A 25855-nucleotide genomic window follows, 5' to 3' on the forward strand; every position below is an offset into this window, starting at 1 on the left:
ATTCAGAAACTTTTTGGTGACCTCTGGAAGTCAATAAAAATCTTTTAAGGGCCTCAACAGCACAATAATATAACACAATCCCTGTGCAAAATCTTCGCTCAGTCCCACAGACTCTATTCGCCCAACAAGAAGTTGAAGACTAATCTCTTCTCTGCCTCTCTCCCATTTCCATCCTGTCCTCAGAAGTTCTTCAGAACTGCATCCCCTCTCTAGAATGTTCTTTTCAAGGTAAGAGACCATACAAATTCCTGTTCTCCTGGGGTAGTATTAGCTGCTTGTTAGGAGTTCTCTGCCCAGCTTTGGTGTAGACATTGAGATCATCTAGAGAGACAAAACATTGCTTGTGTCATACAACAGCTGAAGACTCTGGGATGTGAAGTTGTCCCAGTCCCAGCAGAGAATGTCAGGGTGATCTTGCACCATCTAGCAACGTAGGGTTGATATGTAGGTAGGATTCATGTGTACGTTGAAGACCTGCTTTTCTGCCATCCACAGCTGTCTGCAGCTTCTCCCTAAGAAATTGCTTACTATTTCAGTTACTATGAATCATAACCTCATAATGCTCCGGTTTAGCCTTGACTGATTATTTTGTAATCTTTGCATATCAGCACTGAAGTGTTACATCAGGGAATCCACTGGGCCCAGTAGTTATGTTTTTACAAAGACCTTTTCCTGACAAATAACATAACTTAGTATCTCAGGAAACTACTAAGCAAATTAAAATCTGGTGCACAATAAACAATTCAGCTTTAAAGAATACACATCATAATAAATGAACCAGAACAGGCCCCATTCCAATCAACAAAGGAAGATTACTAGAAGCAATGAGACCTTTGTATAGCATCAACATGTCCAGAAGTGCTGTATAAAAATGTCCAGCCAGCTTAAGAGAAGCACTGCTATTTTGCCTTGATTGAACAATATCAGATGATTTCTGAAAAGGACCATAGACCTCCTATATATTTTGTTGCAGAGAAATAGCAAATCCATTCCTGTAAGGCCCTAAGCATTCATTATGTTCAGTGCACAGCAACTTGGTTCTTGTGTGAGAAGAGATTAAGGCTACAAGGTAGGCCATGGATTCAGCCTCCTGCTCAGAGTTGAAGTGCACTTGGGTCAAGTCTCCCAGGTGAACAGGGTCATAATTTCTCAGCGGTTTGACAAGACTTCTCTAATTCATTGCTCTACCATGCATCACCCCAGGCTCCTTCCCAACTTCCCAGGAAGATGCTGAAATGCTGAAAAACTGGAGGATTCAGTGGAGGGTGATCAGGATGATCACGCCTGGCTCACAGGAACTATAAGGAGAGGTGGTTGGATCTGAGCTGGGTGAGTCAGATGAAGAGAGGGTTGAAGGACTGATTTACTAGCAGCTACAGCTACTTAGAGGACAATTACAAAGAGGAAACTAAGTGGCACCAGACAGTACAAAAAGGGGCAACAGCCACAAATTGTACCTTGGGAAAAGCTCTTTCCCAAAATGTTTCTGCAGCCTTTGGACAGGTCACCAAAGACGTGAAGTATTTCCAGCCTTTCAGGTCTTCTATCCAAGATTTGGATTGACAAACACTCAGCCACCCTGATCAAGTGTAGGGGGGACTCCCCTGCTGTGAGTGGGAGGTCCATCATCCACAGAAATTTCTGTCAGCCCAGTGGCCAGGTTGGATCAACCTAATACTTAGAATTGAAACAAACATGTGGTGGGTTGACCCTGGCTGGGGGCCAGGTGCCCACCAGAGCCGCTCTATCACTGCCCTCATTCACTAGACAGGGGAGAAAAAGTACAACGAAAAGCTTGTGGGTCGAGATAAGGACAGGGAGAGATCACTCACTAATTATCGTCACGAGCAAAACAGACTGAACTTAGAGAGGAAAATCATCTAATTTATTACTAAGCGAAACAAAGTAGAGAAATGAGAAATAAAATCAACTCTTAAAACACCTCCCCCCACCCCTCCCATCTTCCCAGGCTCAACTTCATTCCCGGCTTCAACCTCCGCCCCCCCTCAGCGGCACAGGGGGACGGGGAATGGGGGTTACGGTCAGTTCATCACGCGGTGTTTCTGCCGCTTCTTCCTCCTCAGGGGGAGGACTCCTCTCATCGTTCCCCTGCTCCAGCGTGGGGTCCCTCTCACGGGAGACAGTCCTTCACCAACTGCTCCAACGTGGGTCTCTCCCATGGGGTGCAGACCTTCAGGAGCAAACTGCTCCAGCGTGGGTCCCCCACGGGGTCACAAGTCCTGCCAGCAAACCTGCTCTGGCGTGGGCTCCTCTCTCCACGGGTCCACAGGTCCTGCCAGGAGCTTGCTCCAGCGCGGGCTTCCCACGGGCCACAGCCTCCTTCAGGTGTCTCCACCTGCTCCGGTGTGGGGTCCTCCACGGGCTGCAGGTGGAATCTCTACACCCCCTCATCCTCCCTCCATGGGCTGCAGGGGGACAGCCTGCTTCACCATGGTCTTCACCACGGGCTGCAGGGGGATCTCTGCTCCAGTGCCTGGAACACCTCCTGCCCCTCCTTCTGCACTGACCTAGGTGTCTGCAGAGTTTCTTACATCTTCTCATTCCTCTCTCCGGCTGGAAAAGCTCTCTCTAACTGTTTTTTTTTCTTCTTGAATATGTTATCACAGAGGTGCTGATTGGCTTGGCCTTGGTCCGTCTTGGAGCCGGCTGGCATTGGCTCTATCAGACACAGGGGAAGCTTCTGGCAGCTTCTCACAGAAGCTACCCCTGTAGCCCCCCCGCTACCAAAACCTTGCCACGCAAACCCAACACAAAACAGTAGGAGTATTTCTAAAACACTGGGACTTGAACTTTTATGACAAGTGTAGATGTGGTACAGGTAGATAAGGACTGTGATCCTCTGCTCAACTCTTCCACTAATCTGTATTTTAGCTTTGGAGAATTTATTCACACTACATAAGTATTTCTTCCTGTGGAAAGGAAGGTCACGGAGTACATCTGACCAATGCTACTCATATCACACCAGTATGAAAAATTAATGTCCAATACTTAGGTACACAGTATTTTGGCACCGCTCAGGACACGATCTCATAAACCTTCCTGGAAACAGAACAAACACTGCCCATGTGTTTTGCATTCTGCAAGTCAAGTTCAGCCTCTTTACTTAAAAAAAAAGCCAGACACATCTGGGGTTAGTGCTTGGAGGCCTTCCAGTTGTTCTTGGTTGAAGATCTAGCTCCATATTTCAGGCAGCGTTGAAAGAGGTCTCACTATGCTCATGTCTTTACGCTGGGAATCAAGGTCATCAGTGCAGTTTGGAATACAAAACTGCAGCAGAAGGAAGAGCTTTCTCCTGACACTGCCAGGAAAACAGTTTCTTCACTAATAGATAGGCTTATGCTTTGTCAGGTACTTGCTTCCCCATCCTTTTCTCTTTGTAATTCATGTGATGTTGTGAAATGCCAGTCAGACAGTAACTGGAATGGAACCACACTGGGCTCATGGCAGAATAGTCAGCTTTATTGGATGAATTTTATATGAAAGAGTTTAAAAAATAAACTATTTTGATCGATCTGAGGCAATTTTACTAGCTCTTTACTATTTTTTTTCTATTATTCATTGTGGATATAGGGTAAATTTTGACATTTCTGGTAAAGACAGACATTTCCCTAAAATTTTTTAATTAAAATTCAGCAGGTAAAATACAGGATTCCTCAGTAATAGAACAGATTTGTTATCACTCCCTGTACCTGAAATATTGGCAAAATAATTTCTACAGTTCAGATTTCTGCCAAAGCAGCTGTGCAGTCACCATAAATACAGTAGTGTTGTGAGTTAATCATCCCACATTAGGCAATCTTGATTTTGGAACTGCATCCATGATCATAGTAAGTACAACATCTTCATCTGTCAGTTATCTTTCATACAGAATATTTTTTACAGATTTCATTCATGCCTTTCTAAAGATTTATAACTCAGCATCTAGGAAGGTATTCACAAGCCAGTTTGCTTTTTTTTTTTTTTTAACCTGACAAACCTTGACAAGCTCACTTTTTCCATCAGAAAGTATTGCACATTTGAAGCATATTATTCTACAAAATGTCACGAGGTAGGAGTGGCATTGCACAAGGCACAGATATCCTCAGAGACATCACTTAGATGGCTAAAGGTCTCTTCATATTTTTATGACAAGCATAAATCTGGGGAGTTAGAGAGGCTGTCAACAGTGAGCTTCCCACAAACCATCTCCTGAGCTCCCGGCCCCAGGCGGGTAGCTGCCCACAGTACTTCACGATCAGGTTGGAGGTCCATGGGACAGAAGCGAGGAAGAGGAAGAGAGAGGAAGAGTGTGTGCTCCCATGGAACACCAAACAAATTACAGGAGTAAGCTTTATTGTGTGAAGTCCTTTGATTATATGTCTGGCAAGGCTCAATTCTTGTGTTTTGCACATGCAAAAAAAAACCCCAAACATGAAAGGTTTTACAGTAATGTCTTTCCTATTATACATTAGAATAGAAGGTCATGTGCCATCTGTGCTAATTTTTTAGCAATATTAGAAAAGAGTAGGTACTGAGGCAATGAAGCCACACCTACTAACATGGGAAGTATCACATTGCTTAAAGATGTAGTTTGCTAATGCTCATTTTATTTGAACAGCTGGGAAGCAGTTCCTGATAAATCAACGATCCTTATTTTTTATTTGGAAGCTGAGAACAAACCTAGTTTCTTCCTACACTGTGAGATACTGTAGTAATTATATTTTAAAAAATATTTTGTATGTGGATGTAAATGCATATAAAAATCTGTAAATTCATGTAAATAGACACAATATAGTCTCTTGAAGACAAAGAAATTGCCTATTAAGGTGTTTGGAGTTTGGGGTTTTTTTGATGAATATGGTATAAGCATCTCTCTGCTGTTGCTTGCATTGCTCACTACAGAGATAATACAGCAGCTAGTTATGTCTGGAATTCCCAGAATTTTCTGCTTGTGATTTCACTCCTGATCTCATGATCACAATTTCAGAGATCCTTGTAAACTCACTATGGGAACTACCGCTCAGACTGCAGGTCGACAAGAAAAGCAGTGTTATCTCCAGGCTTAATCCCTCCTGTCCTTACACAGAAACTGACAAGAAAGCGGAACATAGTCCTGCCTACGGCAGACTGTGCTACACATGCTGTGGGCTGTGGGCCCTCCATGGTGTCCCACACTCCTGTGTCCATCCCCATTGTGCATTTTACATGAGCAAGAATTTGTTCCTCTGTGGTCTTCCCTCATCTGGTCTTCTGCCGGGGAATTAGCAGGATGTGGTGCTCTCCCTATCTGTGCTAGAAACCAAAACAACATAGAAAGCACTGCTTAATGGGTTTAAGAACTTTTCACCCCATCAGGAAAGGGAAAATTCACTGAGAAAAAGACAGACTTCTGCTTTAAAAGACGTTATAGCATTTGGGTTCCCATTCAGGCTCATCATTTTGCCCCAGGAAAAAAGTTCCTTGTTGAAAGAGGGAGAAATCCCATTTGACCCACATCTTAGAGTTCTCCAAGTCAGCAGCACTTCATCTCTGTCAAGGAGACTTGATTAGTGTGCAAAACATAGGGGGAAAGGTAAGGTCTGGAGCTCTTTGCCAGAACGTGAGCCTGCGTCAAAGAAACTCCCAACTCCATAAACTCCGGCCATAAAACGCAAGGTCAAGGGAGGAGGAAAAGGTTGTAAAGCATACACTATTAACTGTTAATCTGGCTGGAGGCCATGAAGAAAGGCTCCTTTGAGATGAAGCAAAGTTGCATGTCTCCAGGGATCAATGGAGAAGTCTTGGTGTCAGACAAAAGGAGGTTGGGGATTTGCAGAGAGATTTCCCTTTTCCCAGGCAACTTGAGCAGACAGTAAAACTGATCCCAAGCCATCAGCCTTGAAAGCCTTTGTATGATGCCACACTTTGCAAGGAAAGACTGGTTAAGTGTGTCTGTCAACTCAGGGAGATATATGTGGCCTGCTGTGGTTTAAAGGAGACCTGTGGGTTAACTGCTTTACATACCAGTGGCTAAAACATACACCTGGGCATATACCTGGGCATGTACATATCTTCCCTTGCCTACTGTAACTTGTTTCTGTAGTAGTATCCTACATTACCTTAATGGTTTACCCACTAGCTTTTCAATACAGCATTTCTCATTTCCCCCTGCAAAATGAGGTTAGCCATGTGTCTTTTTTTATATTCACTGACGTTTTGAGAACATTTGGCCGAGAAGATTTGGAGTTATCAGGGATGCTGATATACCTGATGCATTCTTCAGTGTGTGCAGCAACCCACCCTGGCCCAACTCTGCTCTGAACTGATACTTCTGAGGATGTGAAAGCCCCAGTGGTCTATGGGTGACCTTCACTTTCCCAAGGAAAGATCACTTTTTTGATCTTCTGTGGCATATCACATTAGATAGTCAAGAACCTACATGATACCTGTCCCTCACATTGCTCCTGGCCTCAAAATTAGGATTAATACTTCTCCTGAATGGTGTGCTCCACTGCTCTCAGAAGATGCCCCTTGTGTAACCCCACAAAGGATTAATTAAAATTTCAGCCCAACCTTCATTGAGCAAGAGCTTTACAGAACCTGAACTTGGAACAGATCATGGTGACTGTGACTCGCAGGTCCATCTTTTGGGAAAAAAACATTAAATAACTTTTCAAAGTCCAAAACTACTGAGAGAGTGCTATTCCACTTTGGAGGGTCATACAGGCTGGGAGCTATGGGGACCATTACGTACGATGTCAAGGAATTTCAACTCACAGAATTAGGACTTGCAGGAGGGGGATGATATTACAAGCCTCTCTCTCTGAGGATTATATTTACATCAGACCATTTGTGGGTCCAGATTCCTCTGGGAATTACCAGAGCGGCAACAGCTTCCAAATGGGGTGACAGAAGGTGACACAAATCACTATGTGGAGAGCTGGATTTGGAGTGCTGTCCCTGTTAATCCCTGCAGTGCTGTAGCTCTGGGATTTTGCACAGACAACCCCAGTAAAAGCTGCAGACGTGCAAGCACTGTGTTCCTCCTGTGAGTGGTGACATGTACTAAAGATGGCTCCATGGAGTATAGCAAAGGTCACAGAGATGGGAGTCCAGAAAGCTTGCTCCTGTCACTACAGGTTCATGGGAAATATCATCTGCTGCTGTGTCAACATTAGTTATAGCTTTGTGGGCACAGTCAAAAAGTGATCCCCAGTGTGCAAGGTGCTTTTCTCTGCTATGAATCATTCTCGATTTTGTTCTAAGGTATTTGGGTACATTCTCTGAATATCCAGGCAGTTAAGTCCCATGAAGTCTATTGAGCTGTACCAGTTTTGTACAGCTGTGAATCTGAATTCAGTCACAGGTTCCCATCCGATCCTTCCTTGTTCTTGAAAACAAACCTGAAAATAGGGTCTTCTAAGAACACTCCTGTTTCCCAAACTGTTCCCTATCACCAAAGAAACCAGAAAAGGTTATTCACTACTCAGTCCTTTGTACACCACATCTGTGTGCAATTGCTTTGCAGCTCACATGCGTGTCGAATCTCAGCCAATTCACTCTTATTCTACAGACATTTTCTGCACTGAAAAATAAGACCAAGAGTTTCCTTTCTCATTGAACATTTCAATCAGGTAAAATATAAACTAGGAATATTCCCCCTTGCCTCAGCTTGTTTCTAAGAGCACCAGACTCCATCTTCCTGTCTTTGCTGTCAGTCCAGGCCAAGTGTCGCAGAGGACCTCATATCCACGCTGTCATACTTAGGGCCTGTGGAGATGAGCACACTTTAGGCATGTTGCAGGAACACCCTGTCCTGCAAGACCCATCCCATGCTTTGACAATAGGGATGTACGCAGCAAGAATTTTGCTCCCAACTCCCTTATTTCATGTACCCCCTATGACTACAAGGAGCTCTGAGAGAGCTTGGATTCTTTAGCCTAAAAAAAAGAGAGAAGATTCAAGGGAATTCTCATCAATGTACATAAATATCTGATGGGAGGGAGTTCAGAAGATGAAGCCAGACTCTTTTCAGTGGTACCAGTGAAAAGAGGCAATGGGCACAAACCCAAATATGGAAAGTTCCACTTAAACGTAAGGTATTTCTTACTATGAAGTTGGTCAAACATTGGCACAGGATACCCAGAGAGGTTGTAGAGTTCCCATCCTTGGAGATACTCAAAACCTGAGTAGATGCAGTCCTGGCCTACTTGCACTAGCTGACTCTGTCCTGAGTGCGGAGATTGAACTAGAAAATCTGCAGAGGTGCCTTCCAATCTCAGCAGAGGCCACCTCTGTGGCTCTGTGACATAGTCCTGGAAGTACAGTAACCTCAAAGAACACAATCACAGAATCCCAACAGGGCTTGTGAGAAAAGATCACTGGAGTCTCCTCCTCACCCAATACTAGATAGGAATAGCCATTGCTTGGGTACATGCCTTCAGTAAGTAAGTGCTCACGGGACAGCCTGGCCTGCCCGTTCACCTGTTACTGGACTGTCCTCCTTCCTCTCCCTGGCCAAGGAAATGCTATTTCCTCTGCAGCTCTTGGTTATGCTATTTGCCTTGTTAGGTTTTTTTTTGTTGTTGTTGTTTTTAATTTTTTTTTTTTTAATCAATTTCACGTCTCACATCAAATTTGAAATCCAAACTAATCCTCCAGGTTTGCAAAACTGCTCCATGGCCAGTAGTTCCCATGTGGTTAATGCAACCAAGTACTCCTGCTGAAGTTACATGTCATGTACCTGCCTGTGTCCAACAGTATTCATTAAAAAATAAAGGACTGTATCTCCAGGCTGCCAGGAAAGATCACTGTTATTGTGAAGTGTCTCCCTGTACAAGTCATCCTTCACAGTTTGGTTTCATCTGCAAATGTAAGCAAAATATGTTCAATACAAGGTGTTAAATGGAAATATTGAACAGTGCTGGCTCACGCAGACTCCTGCAGAATCACACTTGATACAACACCCTAGTTTGACAGTGAGCCATTCATAACTCCTCTCTGGTGTGTCTTTCTCCAATCAGTCTTACAAGGATGTTGTAATTACTCCATGATGAGATAATTGTCTCAAAACAAGCACAATAAACTCAAATTATTCAGTTAAGGTTACACTTGAAAGACATTCAAATATGGATAAGTGGGAAGTACGCAATCTACACAACCAGATAAGGCTTTTTTCACAGCTGAGTTACTTTCTTAGGCACAAAATATTGCAGAACATGTGGGTTTGTTTTTAAAGATAGCATGACTTGGCAGCAGAGCCACAAAAATACTTCTCATCACTGTTGGCAAGATTTAGGGCAATCTGAAGTGCTTTAACATCTTTTCTTCTCTAACGATGGGTGGATTATTTTGATGTGTAGTATTCACTTGGAATTTCGTGAATTTATCATACATGCAACAACAACATCCCTGTGGTGGTTTTTAACCCTCCCCTATTGGTCTGTTCTTTCAGTTTGAGCTCTGCTTTAATATAGATTTAATGCAATCTTCTGTTGGAAAATTCTGTCTATACCCAGGATATCAACTGACAAGCACTGCAGTCTGCTGTACAAATAAAATGCCTCCCAACCAGAATGCCTAAGAGGAGAGTAAGAGCCTACTCATTCTTTGCTAGTTTCCCAATAAGCAGAATTCATATTTTAATTATTTAAGAGTCCCCTTTCAGAAGGACTCAGGGTCCTGTGAGAAGCACTGTGGAAGCAGGTGCTTGAAGCATGAAGCCCATGATGGCTGCCTGTCCCTTCCCACCTCCATCTCATGTCACACCTCTTCAGAAAAAACGCACATTCTCCTTCCCCCTTCTACTCTGTAGCTGGTTTAATAGCTCCATTGTTTAAACAATGCCACTACAGAGATTTAAATAATAATGCTGTCATCTAGAATGATTTTCTGCAAGCCTCACCACAGGTCTGAGCAAAGACTCCCTCAGATGCTCTTCCTAATTTCCCTTTAATTTTCTACCTCAACCAAAATAAAAAGAATGAAAACAGTTAAATTTCTAATATTACTTGCTTTTTTTTTTTTTTTTAACACAAGGTCTTCTCCTTTCAGGAGGTCATCTCAGGGACCCATCGGGAAAATATAATGATATTCATTTTCTCACTAGATGCCCAGGTGAAATTTCAGTTTGTAAGTTTAGCAGAAAAACAAAAACACAACCTTGCTGATGTAGAGCATGTGTGATTGTAGGTGCTGGGTTTGTCAACTCCCAGCCTGTATAATCTTGCCAAGAGGAAGACATGAAAAGTCTTCCCACAGCTGCCATCAGCAGTGAGCATTGACTAGCTCTTTCACAATAAATCTCCATCAGGAATAACAGAATTGGTAATGTTCATCACCTAGCTGGGTAAAAAAAAAAAAAAAAAAGACAAAACCAGAAAACAGAAGTCATCTCCACTTTTGTAGTGAAGATGCCATCTGTGCAAAAAGAGGCAGATAGTGTTGTTTGCTTTTCTGCATATTTCTTTTGCAGACTTGCTGTTCCAGTCATGTAAAGTGATCTGCAGATGTTCACACTCGGGGCCAAGTATAAGGTATCAGATTCTGTCTTCTGGAAGGTGATTAGCCAGTTGAATCCAATATCCCATTAACAATCACCTTTATAAAAATGTGAGAAATCAAAGGATAATGTCCAGAGTTTCTCAGCTCATTGCCCACCACCAAGAGCAGAAGCCAAATGGGTCTGGTCCATGCCACAGGCTATGCCAGTGATCAGTTTTGGTTTTGCTTGCTAGCACAAGACTCCCCAATGGGGGAATCTTCTGATGCTGAAAGGGAGATCTGCTGCTGCTGCAGCTCTGGGCTGTAGAAAAAGAACAAGATCTGTAGTCAAGGTCCCTAGGTCAGTGCTGCCTGCCAGCCCGTGATGCAGAGTCTCAGCATCTCACCTGCTTCATGTCCTCCTGCTCCAGGCATAGCTGGCTGGCGCCTTGCAGAGCACATAGAGGTCTGGATCAGGGTAGCAGGTTTATGTCTGTGCTGCCTGGGCTATGGGCCTGGCTGCAGACAAATCAGGGAGAGATCAGCCCCTGAGGTTTGGCAACTTTGCACCAGAGAGGCTGGATGTGGTACATTTAGGTTGGAAATGTGGAAGGCAAGATCTTTATTGATAGCGCATGGCTAATTAAGAAGAAGATGAGTTGGATCCATGAAGAAAGTACATTTCATTAGCTAGATCACAGGAAGACTTAACTGCCATTTGAGTTTGTTGGATCATTATTTCATTGTTCTTGCAGGACATGCTTTGAAATGTTTTCTTTACATCCACTTCCTTGATGAGAAATGGCCATTAATTGCTAAAAGGTTTCTGTTCATTTGTTTTTCTTTCAGCAGGTGACAGGATGCTTTTGGCAAAGGTCTACTGAATAGCAGACGCATTATGCATTAAGGGAAAAAAGCATTATTTGTATTCTGCAAGATTTTGATGTGAAATAATGAAAAATCCACAGTGGAGTTAAAAAAACCCCACATTTTCCCAAAGACAGAGCAACAACAAAATTAGTTGTTTTCAACTTAATTTAATTTTAAGTGGTCCCACTGAAAATTAAAAATAGATTAATTTTTCCCTTTAAAAAAGTCATTTTCAACTTATGTGGGACAGGTAGAACAAATAATGCTGCTTTCATTTGTCTACTCATGAAGAGAGACTGGAGCAACCAGTGCAAAACCATGGAAGGTAAACAGATTGGGTAGCATTGTTCTCCTCACTGCTATTTACTGGTGAGTTGAAATGATTTTCTCTTACCCCATTTTCAGTTCCCCACTCACCTATACATTGCATAGGGTGCTAGGATCTCATTTTGCATTATGGTGTCCTGGACAGCATGAGAGTTTGCATATCAAAGTCTCCTTGCTGATCTATCCACAACCACTCTATCCATGATCCACTGCCTATATTTGTGCATCTCATGTATATATTACAAGAACAGGCTAGCAATCTTGCTAGGCAATCTTTTATCTGAGAGATGCCTAATAAAAATAATAATAAATTATTCCAATAATCAATGAATAATCAATAATCAATGAATAATCAAAACCATCCAGTGGAGCATATTGTACATCTTGAAAGTGTGTTTATATTTGAATGTCAAAGCGCTCAGCCAAGTCAAGTATGAAAGTAACTTTCACAGTACTGGTGACAATAGGCATGCAGTTCCCAGGCTTCTGATAACTTGAAGAACAGCTTCTATCCACAGATAGAAGCTGGTGTACGTGCATACACATACACACAAAGGGAACAATTTTCTCTGCATCAGTTTTTCAGAATAACTAATTCCAAGTGAACTAGGACAAAGATCTTAGGGAATACTTCAGAAGCTTTGGTCATTCCTTGAAAAAATAGTGACATGGTAATTAAGAATTCTGTATTATGGCAAAATGAGTCTATTTTTAAATAGTGAGATAAACGAGCTTCTTTTGCAAATGTGGTTTCCTGTATTGCTGTGATCCCAGAACTGGTGAAAGGCAGGTTGTATCCAAGATCCCCGCTGTGGGGAGAAGGCCATTAATCTCATTTCCAGCAGAGACCAATTTCTGCAGAAGAAAGAGGGAAGGCAAATGCCATTCCAGGCTGCTAATTGTTTAGTGCTGTTCAACCTTTTTTCTGACCTTTGTTCGATATATTCCCCTTATACAACATCATCATCTTAGTTCTGACATCTTCAAGTGTTAACATGCAAACTATTATCTCCTCCTGAAGGGAAGCCACTCTTCTGCTCCAAGATGAATTACATGGAGACTCAGAGCAACCAGTGGCACGTCCTCCCACTGGCCACAGCTTTGACCTCTTACTCCAAGAAGATGGGAAGGCTTTTAAGCTAAAACCAGACAAAAAAAAATAAATGTCCAGCTCAAATAAAAATCTAGAAATTTATCTTCCTAAGCAGAAAACCCAAGTGACCAGTGGCAGCAAGAGACAGAAAGGTCTGTGCTCCACCCTGCCCTGCCCTATCCCTTTAGTAGAGCTGAGATTAAAGTGCAAGGATCTGACAGCAGAAAATACGTCTCTCTTTTGGTGTCTGAGCACCCCTTTCTGCTCCCCTCTGAGCTGTTTGCAGAGAAAATCTACTCTGACTGGGAGAGTAGCCAGGGGAAAAAAAAAAAAAAAAAGGCAAAAAACCCACAGAAATTAATCAAAAGATGTTTTAAAAGGGACTATATGTATATACAGGAAGCCTGCAAGAACACAGAAGACATTGTGAAGTGGAGAGGATGTGTAAAGCATGGGCCACCTACCTCTGCTTGCATGGACCTATGTTGAGGGATCCCTCTAGCCATAGGCCACAGCCAAAGCAAGCAAGGACAGAAGAAGATGCTTTCTCGTTGGAGTCATGGGGAGTTTTGCTTGCTGCCTGCATTGCTGATGAGAACAGATCCCTCTGCAGAGAGGGCATGCAGCATGCTGCGAGAGCCAGCCTGGAGTGACATGGCCAGGTCCATGCAGCTCGGATGGTGCCTTCTGCCCCACAGGAGCTGGACCAGAGCCCTTGGTCTTGCGGTTCCCAGCGAGGGGTGACTGCCCCAGGGGGACAGCAGTCTGAGGGACTAGGGGCTGCCTCATCAAAATGCCAGAGGAAACAGCCAAGCAGTGTTACTTTTAAAAGAGAACTGTTATTTTTTTATATATTAAGCAGGTTATCCTTCTGTTGTCCCTGTCCCCCACTCAAAAGATGGTCTTCGTTGAGTTGTTTGGTTTATCGTTTCTCAGTAGGGAGGCTGAGCCAGGTGAACACCAGTTTAATTTAAATTTCTTTAAACTTAACATCCTTCTTAGCAGATATCAATCCAATGGTTGCTAAATTTTGGACTTGGTGCTTGTGGCTGCCAGTCAGGTTCTAGCAGAAATATTTCCAAGCAAAAGCCAGATTCAATTGTACATGCATCATGCAAATTGCAGCTTGAAAATACTGAAAAATACCTTTTTTCTTTCAGTTTTGTGTGTTGGTTTGATATGCAAGAAGGTTTGTGGAGGTAACTTCGTGGCTTATTCACCATCAGAGGCAAGGAGTGTTGAATTCCTAAATGCTTTAAGAAATTCCTGGGCAGAGCTAATGTGTAACAACAAAAATCCTTCACTACAGCATTTCAGGGTCATAGACAGATTAATGTCCTTTTTGAGTATTAATTCAGTTTCAATGGTAATCTTGGAAACAGTTAAATAGTTTAGATTCTTGATCCAGTGAGTGAGATTTTTTCACATATGATTTCTGTTTGCAATAGTGTTATACTTATCTATGAAAAATGAGCTGGAAGGTCTTTGTTAAAAGGAAAGGGCAGCTATTTATATACCTTGAAAGCAAAGAAGATTTTCGTATCATTCAGTATGTGCCTTTTGCCTCTGATGTTCTGGAAAACTCTTGAATTAATCAAATTTAGACTACAAGATAAGTAAGGTGTGCATCAGTAAATGCAAAGACCTTACAGACAAAACAAAACAAAAAGAACACTTAAAAAAAAATAATGCAGCATGACTAAATAACCTAGTTAAACCTTAACACTTTCCTACAAAGAAACTGCAGAACAACTACTGCCTATGACTGCAGATTTTATAGTTTTAGATAACGTGTTTTTTAAAAACATACAGAAGATGATTGGTTTTACTTTTCCTCCATCATGGTATCATTAGAGGGCAGAGGTAAGGCAATGGTTGCTTTATGAACTCTGCATTTGTCTCAAATATGCTCTTAGTGTTTAGTTTCCTTGTTTTTGTTGGGTGGATCTGTAATATCTGTAATATCTGCAGTATCAGTCTTAGCTTACTTTTGAAACCATAGATTTCAACAGCTGATTGATAGCTAAGAGCAGAAGACAATTAAGTTGTTCAGAATCAGTCTTTGCTCCCCTACGTGAACAACCTTGAACAGCAGATCTAAGATATCTTACAAGAAGGCTTTACCTTTCCTGCCTGTTAAAGATACTCAGCTTCCTATGAAGTAGTTAAATATTCATGGAGCTATGGAGAGACTTCTGTCTGGTAGATCAAGAGCAACTTGCTGGAAAACAGCCTATAACTTGCTGATGAAGGCGCGTGACCAGGAGGTGGAACATTTGGCTCAGGATGAGAGGGTTTGAACCAGGTCTCTTGTGCAGCAGAAAAGCACTCCAGCTATGAAACCACTAGGGTGAGGTCGATGCCCTTTACATTGGCCATGTAAAACACCCTTTGGTTTGCTGGCTGTGTCACACACCTCCTTGGGATGGGTGCGTCTTACATGATGCACTGCCACTCTTGCTTGGTGGATGACCCGGCAGCCTGATGCCTGCAAGATACCTCAACATCTTACTGTGACATTTTAGCAGAGGTCAGTCCTGAGCTGGAGCAGCTCTCAGCCAGTCCAATGCACTTTGTGCCAATGCAGCCCTGTTCCTGATGTACACAGTCCCACTTCACATGCAGTTAGGTGCAGGAGCTTTGTGTGAACTATGCAGCACTGTGGCTCCCTCAGTCCCAGTTTCTGCCATCTCCCACCCACAGACTTGTAAAATGTGATTATTGTGACCTCATTTTGAGGAATTCAGTCCTGCAGTCTGAGTTCTAAGCTAAAAACTGACACTGTCATCCCATCATTCCTGACCCAAGATCTTCCTGACAGACAGCCCAGCCCTTTACAACCTCCTTTGCTCCCAGCTGATGCATTATAACTGACTTTTCACTTTGCTTCAGCCAGGGGAACATATGACATGAAATAAAGCCATAACACATCACTATATGCAAAACACGAGGGCATAAATTTAGAGAGATCATGAAAAGCCTTGGTTGTAAATCTGTAAGGTTTTGATCATTTGTATCGTACCTCAACAGCTCCCTGATTTTTCCCACTGCTTGGACAGTCACCCAGGAAAATGGGAGCTTGAGAGGACGGGTATTCAACATCATCAGGACTCTTCTGCCATCTCCTGGGAGAGAGGTGCAAACACCCTCACGATGGGTTTTTACAGGAGTGTGCATTAGTAAACCCAAAGTTACAGAAGGGAATTTGAATGTTTATTTCTGCCCTTTTCTTAAAAAACAAAGCAAACAGACAACAACAACGAAACAGGCAAACTGCTCCTCAGTCTTTATTCAAGGAGGTTCTAACACTTAAATAATTTATTTGTGCTTCTTGGTCTTTAAAAAATTGGTAGGCTATTAATGGGGACTTTTCTACCAAAAGTAATGCTCATCTGTGCATGAAGCCCAGTCCAAATGAGGCACTGATTCAACAAGACAAGTAAGTAAAATATATTGGAAATATTGAAATTGATGTATTTTCCACTTTAACCCCAACCCTGTGATGTTAGCATGCCCATTACCACACATAATGACTACTAGGATATTTTTAAGAAAAGAAGTTAATTTCTTACAAACCATTTAAATCAATCTGGACTGGAACATCACCAGTTATTTGGGTTCTCACCTCCAGGTTCTCAGCCTGGCATCTCCTAGCCTGCTCTCATGCAAAAGTAAGGTTTAGAAAGCTATTAAAAAGACCGTAAGTGTGGGTACTTGTTCCTAGCCTGTTCCTCTAGATCTTTCTCAAGCAATACTGACAGACTCTGATAAATTTGTTGCTGAGATGGACATTTACACTTGTGATGTAACTCATGGTCTACCTGCCTATGTCTTTGCAATGGTAGGAAAACATAACTGCTTTTCATATACCTAAATCTTAGGCTACCTAGGAACAAATGATAAGATTTGGATAATCTAAAACTTTTCTATTACACCAGTTACAAAATGGAACTTCCCTAAGTAATATATGTTAAATTCCTGTCCTGCTCAGAATGTGCAGAGATGAAGCCAGTAAAACCTACTGTAAAAGTAGCCCCTTCTCTTTCCTGTCCCTGTGTGGGACCCTCTGCTGAAATCTTTTCTTCCCTCTGCCTTTCTGGCCAATCCATCAGTGCACAAATTACACACGCAAAGATCATGAATTCACACTTCTTTTCCTGGACTTGCATTAGCTCTGTTGTACCCAAAAAGACTTTTCTGCAGGGAGAGGTGTTCAAGACAGATGCCTCCCTTCCTTCCCATCCTCTGCTTCAGGCAAGGAAAGGTGACAAAAAGATGCTTCATCTGGCAAGCTAAAGGCAGGTCCTGCTAAGCCAGGGTATTCCCCAGAGATGCCTCTGCATTCCCAGGACTTAGCTGGCTTCCTCTTCATTTGATTGACTGTTTTCAAGGCAGGCTGGCTTAAAGCAGGAGAAATCAATGGGCCAGGATCAGCCGAAGGTGAGTGTCATCCTTCCAGCTTTGCATTTGGATAAAAAAACAGTTGTACCAAGCTACACCGCTGAGTTGTATGCCCTGTCAGCAGTTCATCTTGCATGCAACACCCAATCTGTTCCATCTTCCACACAAAGTAGTATGAGAGGCTGGGCAGCATAACTGCTGATCCACTATGAACTTGCTGCTGATCAGCTGCAGGATGGAGAGTACATGCACAAGAGACAGATCCTAATTCTATCTACAGTCCTATTGACTGTTAAAAATTTGAATGTTTTATCTGTCCTCAGAGCTCCTTCCCTGTGTCTAAAATTATTACATATGAGTAGTGAGTCCCCAATAAAGGGAAACCTCAGTCCCTCCACTGAGTGCAGCTTTCAATGATACATGTCATGTAAGGCTTGCTTCCTGAATATCCAGCTCCTTGCCTTGCCTTTCCTTTTGAACAGGATTTCACTCTGTGAGCAACCAGGTTGGACCAAGACTGGCCTCAGAGAGACATCTTCATTGTGAAGAGAAGGAAGAACCAAAAGAAAAGCTGAGTATCTGGGATGTCTCAGCTCATTCAGTGCAGGCAACCAAGTGAGTTTCCCCTCTCTCTGATGGACATAGTGCTCCAGGCTCCAAAGTTCAAGGGGAGCAACCTTCAGATTTGCTGAACAGATGAAACAATAGTGTCCCACTTAACAGCATGTGCACTCACCAGGCCACAAACACACTGGGCATGAGCCCCTAATACAGATCCTAGGCTGCAGAGAGCACCAGTCCACAGGGAGATGGGGGAGGTCCTGGGGATGGCACAGATGTACAGTTTGGTGATCATGGCAGGGCAGTACTTGTGCACTGAGGAACAGACAGATTTTTGGGATATGTGTTGCTCATACCATCTGGGAACCAGCTGAGCCTTCATCACCACCTCCACTTCTTGAAGTGAGATCCAGACACACTGGGAGAGATTCCAGCGAACTTCTCATAGCTGCATTCAAATTGCCTGATTTGAGCAACTGAGTTGTTCAAAGGTGTCAATAGTCCAATGCAGGCCAGATATATTTTATAGAGGTGTTTATAAAGTGCATGTAAGTGTGAATGTGCATGGGAAACAGAAAGGCTGATAGAAGTTGACCTTGTTTAAGCTGAAGAGCTATGATCAGAGATATCCCAGGCTGTAAGTTTGTGAGTTCTCAGGAGTTACCATGGCAAATAAAGCTCCCAAAAGAAAACTCCATCCCACCCAGTCCACAAACTTTAGACAGTCTCATAAGCAAACACAGGTGCAAATATTCCTGAGATAGTAGGGACACAGACACCAAATGCACAGGACATCCCAAGCATAGGACATCACTGTTAATTTTTAACAGTTGTGAATTGTATTTGCTTTATTAATTTGACTAAGTGATACACTGTCCATCTGTACTTGCATATCAGCCTAGAGTTACTGTGATCCATGCATGCATGGCTTGCATCACAGATATAAACATGCCTAGTCATGAAGTATCATTACACAGAGGTGGTTTCAGCCATCTGCAGATTACCAACTTGAGTTCATTGCCCTGAGATTTCACAATCCCGGTAAATTCAGAACTTTCAAGCAGAGACTGGATAGTTTCACAGTTAACATGGCTACTTGTAATCACTCCAGTCAGTACTTAGCAAAAATTTGTTGAAGAGTTACAGAATTTGACATTTAACCTCCTTCCCATTAGGCATGGAAAGAGATCATTAAAATGTCTAAATATCTCTTCCCATCTTTTTCTGTCTTTCCTTAGACTTTGTACAACAGAACATCTAATGTGTGGCAAGGAAGTTACTTCATTGATTCACAGGCAATAGAGCATCTCCTAGCAAGCCCAGAGCTCTTGTGAGGTCCAGAATGTCTTCTGGAGTCCAGGATGGGTGCAGCAGGGCTGCCAGGAGCACTGATGCCTCCAAGCTGCCATGTCTCTGTATCCTGGCCCAGCATTCATGATTACCCTGATTACTCCAGGAGCCTCAGGAAGGAATTCTCTTTCACCAATTTGTCAAGGACTGTCAAGGGATGCTCTGTCTTTCCTGCAGAATGAGACGTGGTTCAGTATCTGAAGCCTTTGGGAAATGTGCATACCTGCGTATGGTATGTACTCATGGCATTGAAATATCAATGATCCTTCTCTTTTCTTCTCACACTACACGTTGAAACTTTTGAGCTTTTGCACAGGAAATATTTTGTGCCCTGCAGGTGTGGTTCCTTCTGTCATTGTTGCCTGTAACACAAAGGGACAACACTTTCCTTTCAGCCTGATCTTCCTTTCCAAAGATGGAGAGAGACTTGACCTGATTTTGTGGTGAACGGAGTTAAATCCAGTTGGCGGCCAGTCACAGGTGGTGTTCCCTAGGGCTCAGTCTTGGGGCCAGTCTTGTTTAGTATCTGTATCAATGATCTGGACGAGGGCATCGAGTGCGCCCTCAGTAAGTGTGCAGATGACACCAAGTTGGGTGGGAGTGTCAATCTGCTCAAGGGCAGGAAGGCTCTGCAGAGGGATCTGGACAGGCTGGATCCATGGGCCAAGGCCAGCTGTGTGAGGTTTAACAAGGCCAAGTGCTGGGTCCTGCACTTGGGTCACAACAACCCCAGGCAACACGACAGGCTTGGGGCAGAGTGGCTGGAAAGCTGCCCAGCAGAAAAGGACCTGGGGGTGCTGGTTGACAACCAGCTGAACACGAGCCAGCAGTGTGCCCAGGTGGCCAAGAAGGCCAACAGCATCCTGGCTTGTATCAGCAATAGTGTGGCCAGCAGGAGTTTTGGGCCCCTCACTATGAGAAGGACATTGAGGTGCTGGAGCATGTCCAGAGAAAGGCAACAAAGCTGGTCAAGGGACTGGAGCACAAATCTTATGAGGAGTGGCTGAGGGAACTTGGGCTTTTTAGCCTGGAGAAGAGGAGGCTGAGGGGAGACCTTATCACTCTCTACAACTACTTCAAAGGAGGTTGTAGTGAGATGGGTGTTGGTCTCTTCTCCCAAGTAACTAGTGACAGGACAAGAGGAAATGGTCTCAAGTTGTGTCAGGGGAGGTTTAGATTGGATATTAGGAAAAATTTCTTCAACAAAAGAGTGGTCAGGCATTGGAACAGGCTGCCCAGAGAGGTGGTGGAGTCACCATCCCTAGAGGTGTTCAAAAAATGTGTAGATGTGGCACTTTGGGACATGGTTTAGTAGACATGGTGGTGTTGGGTTGATGGTTGGACCTGATGATCTTCGAGGTCTTTTCCAACCTTAAAGATTCTATGATTCTATGATTCCATGACTTTTAGTTGGTCTGCCACCAACTTTCATTCATTGGTAAAATACAATCCACAACAAATTTGAAAACTTCTAAAGCTTCAAAACATCAACTTTTGTTCTGCCTTTGTCTTCAGAAGTGGATAGACCACTCCCTAGACAGGACATTTCTGAAAGGAGAGCCCTCATGCTTCAAAAGACAAGGTAGCTCTGACCTGGGATCTCACTTTCCTTTCTCAAAGCTGTATCCTAATGGTGGTTCTCACTCATTTTATGAACTCTATGCAGCCTCTGCTCAGACATTTTCAGTATTCAAGTTCTGATCTTTTCTTCTGTCCTGGTTCTGGCAAGGATAGAGTTAATTTCACAAGGAGCCAGGACAGGTGACCCAAGCTGGCCGGGGGCTATTCCATGTCATGCTCACCATAAAAGGGGGCTAGTCGGGCAGGGGCGGGTTCGGCGTGTGGCGTGGCTCCGGGATGGGTTGAGCTTCTGGTGGGTTGGTCGGTGGATCGGTAAATCGTTCTCTGTTATCACCCATTGTTACTATCTGTTATCAGCACTGTTGTTGATTGTTTCCCTCTCCCTTGATGTCCCAGTAAACTGCCCTTATCCCAACCCTCCAGGCTTTGCCGTTGTTTTTCCATTCTCCTCCCCATCCTGCCGGGGGAGGGGTGAACGAGTGGCACGTGGCACTTTTAGCTACCGGCTGGGGCTAAACTACGTCATCTTCAAATGTTATTTTTGCTGGAAGACACAGGCTTTGGTGTAGTTCTAACTTGCTAGGCCCTCCAGCTGAAAATCTCAGGACACACAAGCTGTTTGGCAGAGGTAGGAGTCTGGAAGAGCACTAGCTGAGGCTTTGCTTGTTGCTTAACTTCAGAAAGCCTCAGTTCCCAGTACACAGAAGCTCTGAAGCTTGGTCTGAGGGCTTCCCAGTTCTTTCAAAGGACCTGGAATAAATGTCCAAGCCCCATTACTCACTGAATGCTTTGGCTGCCCAGCTCGCAGGCGCTGTGATCTCTAGCTGACTCCTTCCTTGGAGAACAACCTGCTCTGAAAGAAAGATTGCGGCAGGTCACAAGCAGGCAGGACCATGATAGCCAACTCATTAGTGCAGGGTCTGTAAGCCAGGACACAGACTTACTTAACTTCCCCTGTTAGCTCCCATTCCTTGCCCTCTTTCTACCAGGAAATGGGAGCCAAAACCTCTTCAAGTGGTGGCCAACTCAGCGTACCTTCGGTTTCTGTCTGTGCACAGCACCAGCCTACTGAAGCTCTGTGCAATATACACTGATGACACATTGCTGCAGTATAAATGCATGCTTCTCAGTCTGCATCTTGAGTCCTGACACCATAACCTGACCCGCAATTATGGGAAAACAGTTCTCCCTTTCAACATGGGCCTGCATCCACCAGCTGGGAGCTTCAGAAGAAATATAAATAGGACAAGGCAAGACATCTTGTAGTGCATGGAGCTCCACCTGGGGATGGATGAGGAGCCCACCAAGAGCCTATGGGTCAGGATTAAAGGGAGCACAGGGACAGGGGACATCATAGTGGGGGTCTGCTACAGGCCACCTGACCAGGGAGACCGAGCAGATGAAGTCCTCTATGGGCAGATAGGAGCAGCCTCATGCTCACAGGCCCTGGTCATTATGGGGGACTTCAACCACCCTGACATCTGCTGGAGGGACAACACAGCTAGCGTAAGCAATCCAGGAAGTTCCTGGAATATACTGGTGATAACTTCCTCCTCCAAGTGATAGAGGAGCTCCATGAGGAGATGTGCCATGCTGGATCTTATTCTCACCAACAAGGAGGGCCTCGTAGGAGACGTCAAGCTCAAGGGCAGCCTTGGCTGCAGTGACCATGAAATGGTGGAATTCAGGATCCTCAGGGCAGCGAGGAGGATGTGCAGCAAGCTCACTGCCCTGGACTTCCGGAGAGCAGACTTTGGCCTCTTCAGGGATCTGCTTGCTAGAATACCATGGGACAAAGGCCTGGAAGGAAGAGGGGCCCAAGACAGCTGGCTAATATTCAAGGGTCAACTCCTCCAAGCTCAGGAGTGATGCATCCCAACAAAGAGGAAGTCAAGCAAATCCACCAAGAGGCCCCCGTGGATGAACAGGAAGCTCATTGGACAAAGTCAAACAAAAAAAATGTAGCCTACAGAGGGTGGAAGCAAGGGCAGATAGCCTGGGAAGATTACAGAGAAACTGTCCAAGCAGCCAGGGAGCAGGTTAGGAAAGCCAAAGCCCTGATAGAAATTAGTCTGGCCAGGGATGTCCAGGACAACAAGAAAAGCTTCTACAGGTATGTCAGTGATAAGAGGAGGACGAGGGGAAATGTGGGTCCCCTCCAGAATGAAATGGGTGACCTGGTTACCCAGGATATGGTGAAGGCTGAGGTACTCAATGACTTCTTTGCCTCAGTCTTCACTGGCAAATCTTTGAGCCACACTGCCCCGGTCGCAGAAGGCAGGGACTGGGAGAATGCAGAACTGCCCACTGTAGGAGAAGATCAGGTTCGAGAATATCTAAGGAACCTGAAGGTGCACAAGTCCATGGGACCTGATGAGATGCATCCGCGGGTCCTGAGGGAACTGGCGGATGAAGTGGCCAGGCCACTCGCCATCATATTTGAGAAGTCCTGGCAGTCCGGCGAAGTTCCCGCCGACTGGAAGAGGGGAAACATAACCCCCATTTTTAAGAAGGGAAAAAAGGAAGACCCAGGGGAGATCTAATTGCGGCTTACTAGTACCTGAAGGGAGCCTACAGGAAAGATGGTGAGGGACTGTTTATGAGGGAGTGGAGTGACAGGACAAGGGGTAATGGGTTTAAGCTGAAGGAGGGTCGATTTAGATTAGATGTTAGAAAGAAATTCTTTACTGTTAGAGTGGTGAGGCACCGGCACAGGTTGCCCAGAGAGGTTGTGGAGGCCCCATCCCTGGAAGTGTTTAAGACCAGGTTGGATGAGGCTTTGGGCAATGTGGTCTAGTGGAGGGTGTCCCTGCCCGCAGCAGGGGGGTTGGAACTAGATGATCTTTAAGGTCCCTTCCAACCCAAACCATTCTATGATTCTATGATTCTATGATCTTCACATTTCTATTCCTCACCACTTTGCAGTGTCCTTCGGGCTTGCTCCTCTGAAAAGCACAGAATCAGTCCTCAACTCTTCGCTTAGCTGAAGCCCAGAAAAGGTGCCTTTAACACCTTCTGGAGAGAAGAACTATCCCATGTGCACCAGGTGGAAGGCAGTTGTGCCTCAGAGACACCAGGGAAGGCCTAAAATGGGTTTACTTTGCATTCATTTTCTCATATCATGTGTGGAGACATGCCTGTTAAAATAGTGTGTTTTAATGAGAGAAAAGTTCTTCAGGTCTTCATATTCAGGGCTCTTCTTCTTAAAGGCAATTAGCCTCAGGCAATTAGCTGCTTCAAAGTAGGGTAATAGGTCGTAACCTTAGACTAAAGTCAGATTTTTTTTTTAAAAAGGAGTTACAAAAGTCTGTTCAAGAGGCCTTCTATGAGCTACAAGGACAATGCATAAAACTGTGTGCTGTGTGCAGTCTTGATGTAGCAAAACACAGAAGGAGCTAGTACTATTGGGGTCAGTGAAAGCACATGGTGTGCCTGTCATCACATGATGTCAGCCAGCACTTGCATGGGGCCTTCTTTCCAGCAGGATCAGTGACAGAGTTCAAATCTGACTTCAGGAAAACAAGTTCATGGAAGAACAATGTAGTTTAATCTCCCTCATCCAGATGTGCAAGTCACAGACCAACTCAGCATTTGCACCTCCTAGAATCTGAGTCCAGCCCTTGCTGGTGGTAGATGAAGCTTGGCTTATACCCTGGTGATCCACACCAAGGTTCCTTCACTTCCAACCTCTTCTTTCTAGGTTGACCTGCAGTTTAAAAGGATCCTGCCCTTAAAAAAATCTGCTGTTCTGTAAGAGTTGTCTCCATCTAGATGTGTGGTTGAAGGAGAGATGAAGGCTTAGTACTTTTGTTAAGCTTCTGGGGAAAACCAATTCATCAGAACTCTTGGGCCCTTCAGAGATTTTGGAGGAAAAGTTGGCTTCATCAGGAGCATCTATTTTTAGTACAAATCAAGCATATATATTTTTTTTCAAGCAAGACTCCTGACTGTCTGCCCTTGTGAGACTGGTTTGCATTGCAAAATTTCAGAGTATGGAAATTCCCTTGGGATGAAAGTGAAAGGAAAGATGGGCTAGAGCTGCAGATGGGCAATTGGTCCACAAGGTCACTGCGGAGCTAATTCAGAGACTGACTCTGGATTCCCACTGACTATTTGTTCCTTGCTCTAGCAATATCTTTTATACCACAGCAGTAATCACCTGTCACATTTTCACCAACCATCCTTTTATTTCAAAATTATTAAAAAAATTAAGTGAAACTCAGCACAACTATTCTCAGACAGAACTTCGCTAGAAATTTGCAGTTTCTAGTTAAGACTTGAAGAAGATGTTGAATGTTCCACAGAATTTCTCTTTTTTCCCCGGTTGTATCAGTTGGTTTAATAAGAGACATTACCTCACTCTGCAAATTTTCACTTGCTGGCATGTGAATAGACAGGGTGTAAAACTTCTGAGGGTATATGATATTTTTCCAAATACCATTAATCATAAAACACCTTCTACATGATCTATTGCTAAGTATTATCAAATGCCAGAGGCTCTCAGAATCAATTCTGGGCCAGTTGAGATGGCAAGGGGAGGGGGAAGAACAGACTGTGGTAGGATCAGGTGTGAGCAACCATTTACGTTACAGTTGCATTGAACAGAACCAGAAAATCTAGTCTAATTAGGGGGAGAAAGGGAAATAATTCATCCAAAGCTCAAGGCAGTGTCTGCAGCTGGAGGCAATGCTTTGAACATGGTCACAGCACCCCATTCTGGCACGTCTGCAAGACTGTCTGTGGTAACGTTGTTAAAGAAGTGCTAGAATAATATTTCAGGGGTTGTTTGTCATTCTTTTCTATTGTGATGGAAAATCTTTAACCTGGGCCCAGGTAAGCAGGTGTTTTAATTGTTTATGAAATAATAAACGCACTGTTGTTGTTTAACATGGTTGGTGTTAGGAAAAAAACCAGGTGTGTGTCTCTCCCCACCCACGAAGGCAGCCCAGAGAAGGAAGCCCTGCCAGGTTCAGGCAGAGGCTCCCTCGCCTTGCTGCTGGGCCCTTCTCCATGCCCAGGGAGGGCACACGGACCATCCTCAGATGCCTGGCCTCGCAGTCCTAGACAGCCATCAGCCAGTTTCCCCAGCAGCATTCCCTGTCTTGGGAGACACCTCTCCAGGCATGGCTCCTCCACTCCCAATGCCATAGTTCCTCTTTGCCTACTACAGCCATGGACTTGCTCTCTCCCGCCATCCTTCATACCTAAGGT

Source organism: Balearica regulorum, chromosome 21 (assembly GCF_011004875.1).
Source record: "Balearica regulorum gibbericeps isolate bBalReg1 chromosome 21, bBalReg1.pri, whole genome shotgun sequence".
Lineage (NCBI taxonomy): Eukaryota > Metazoa > Chordata > Aves > Gruiformes > Gruidae > Balearica > Balearica regulorum.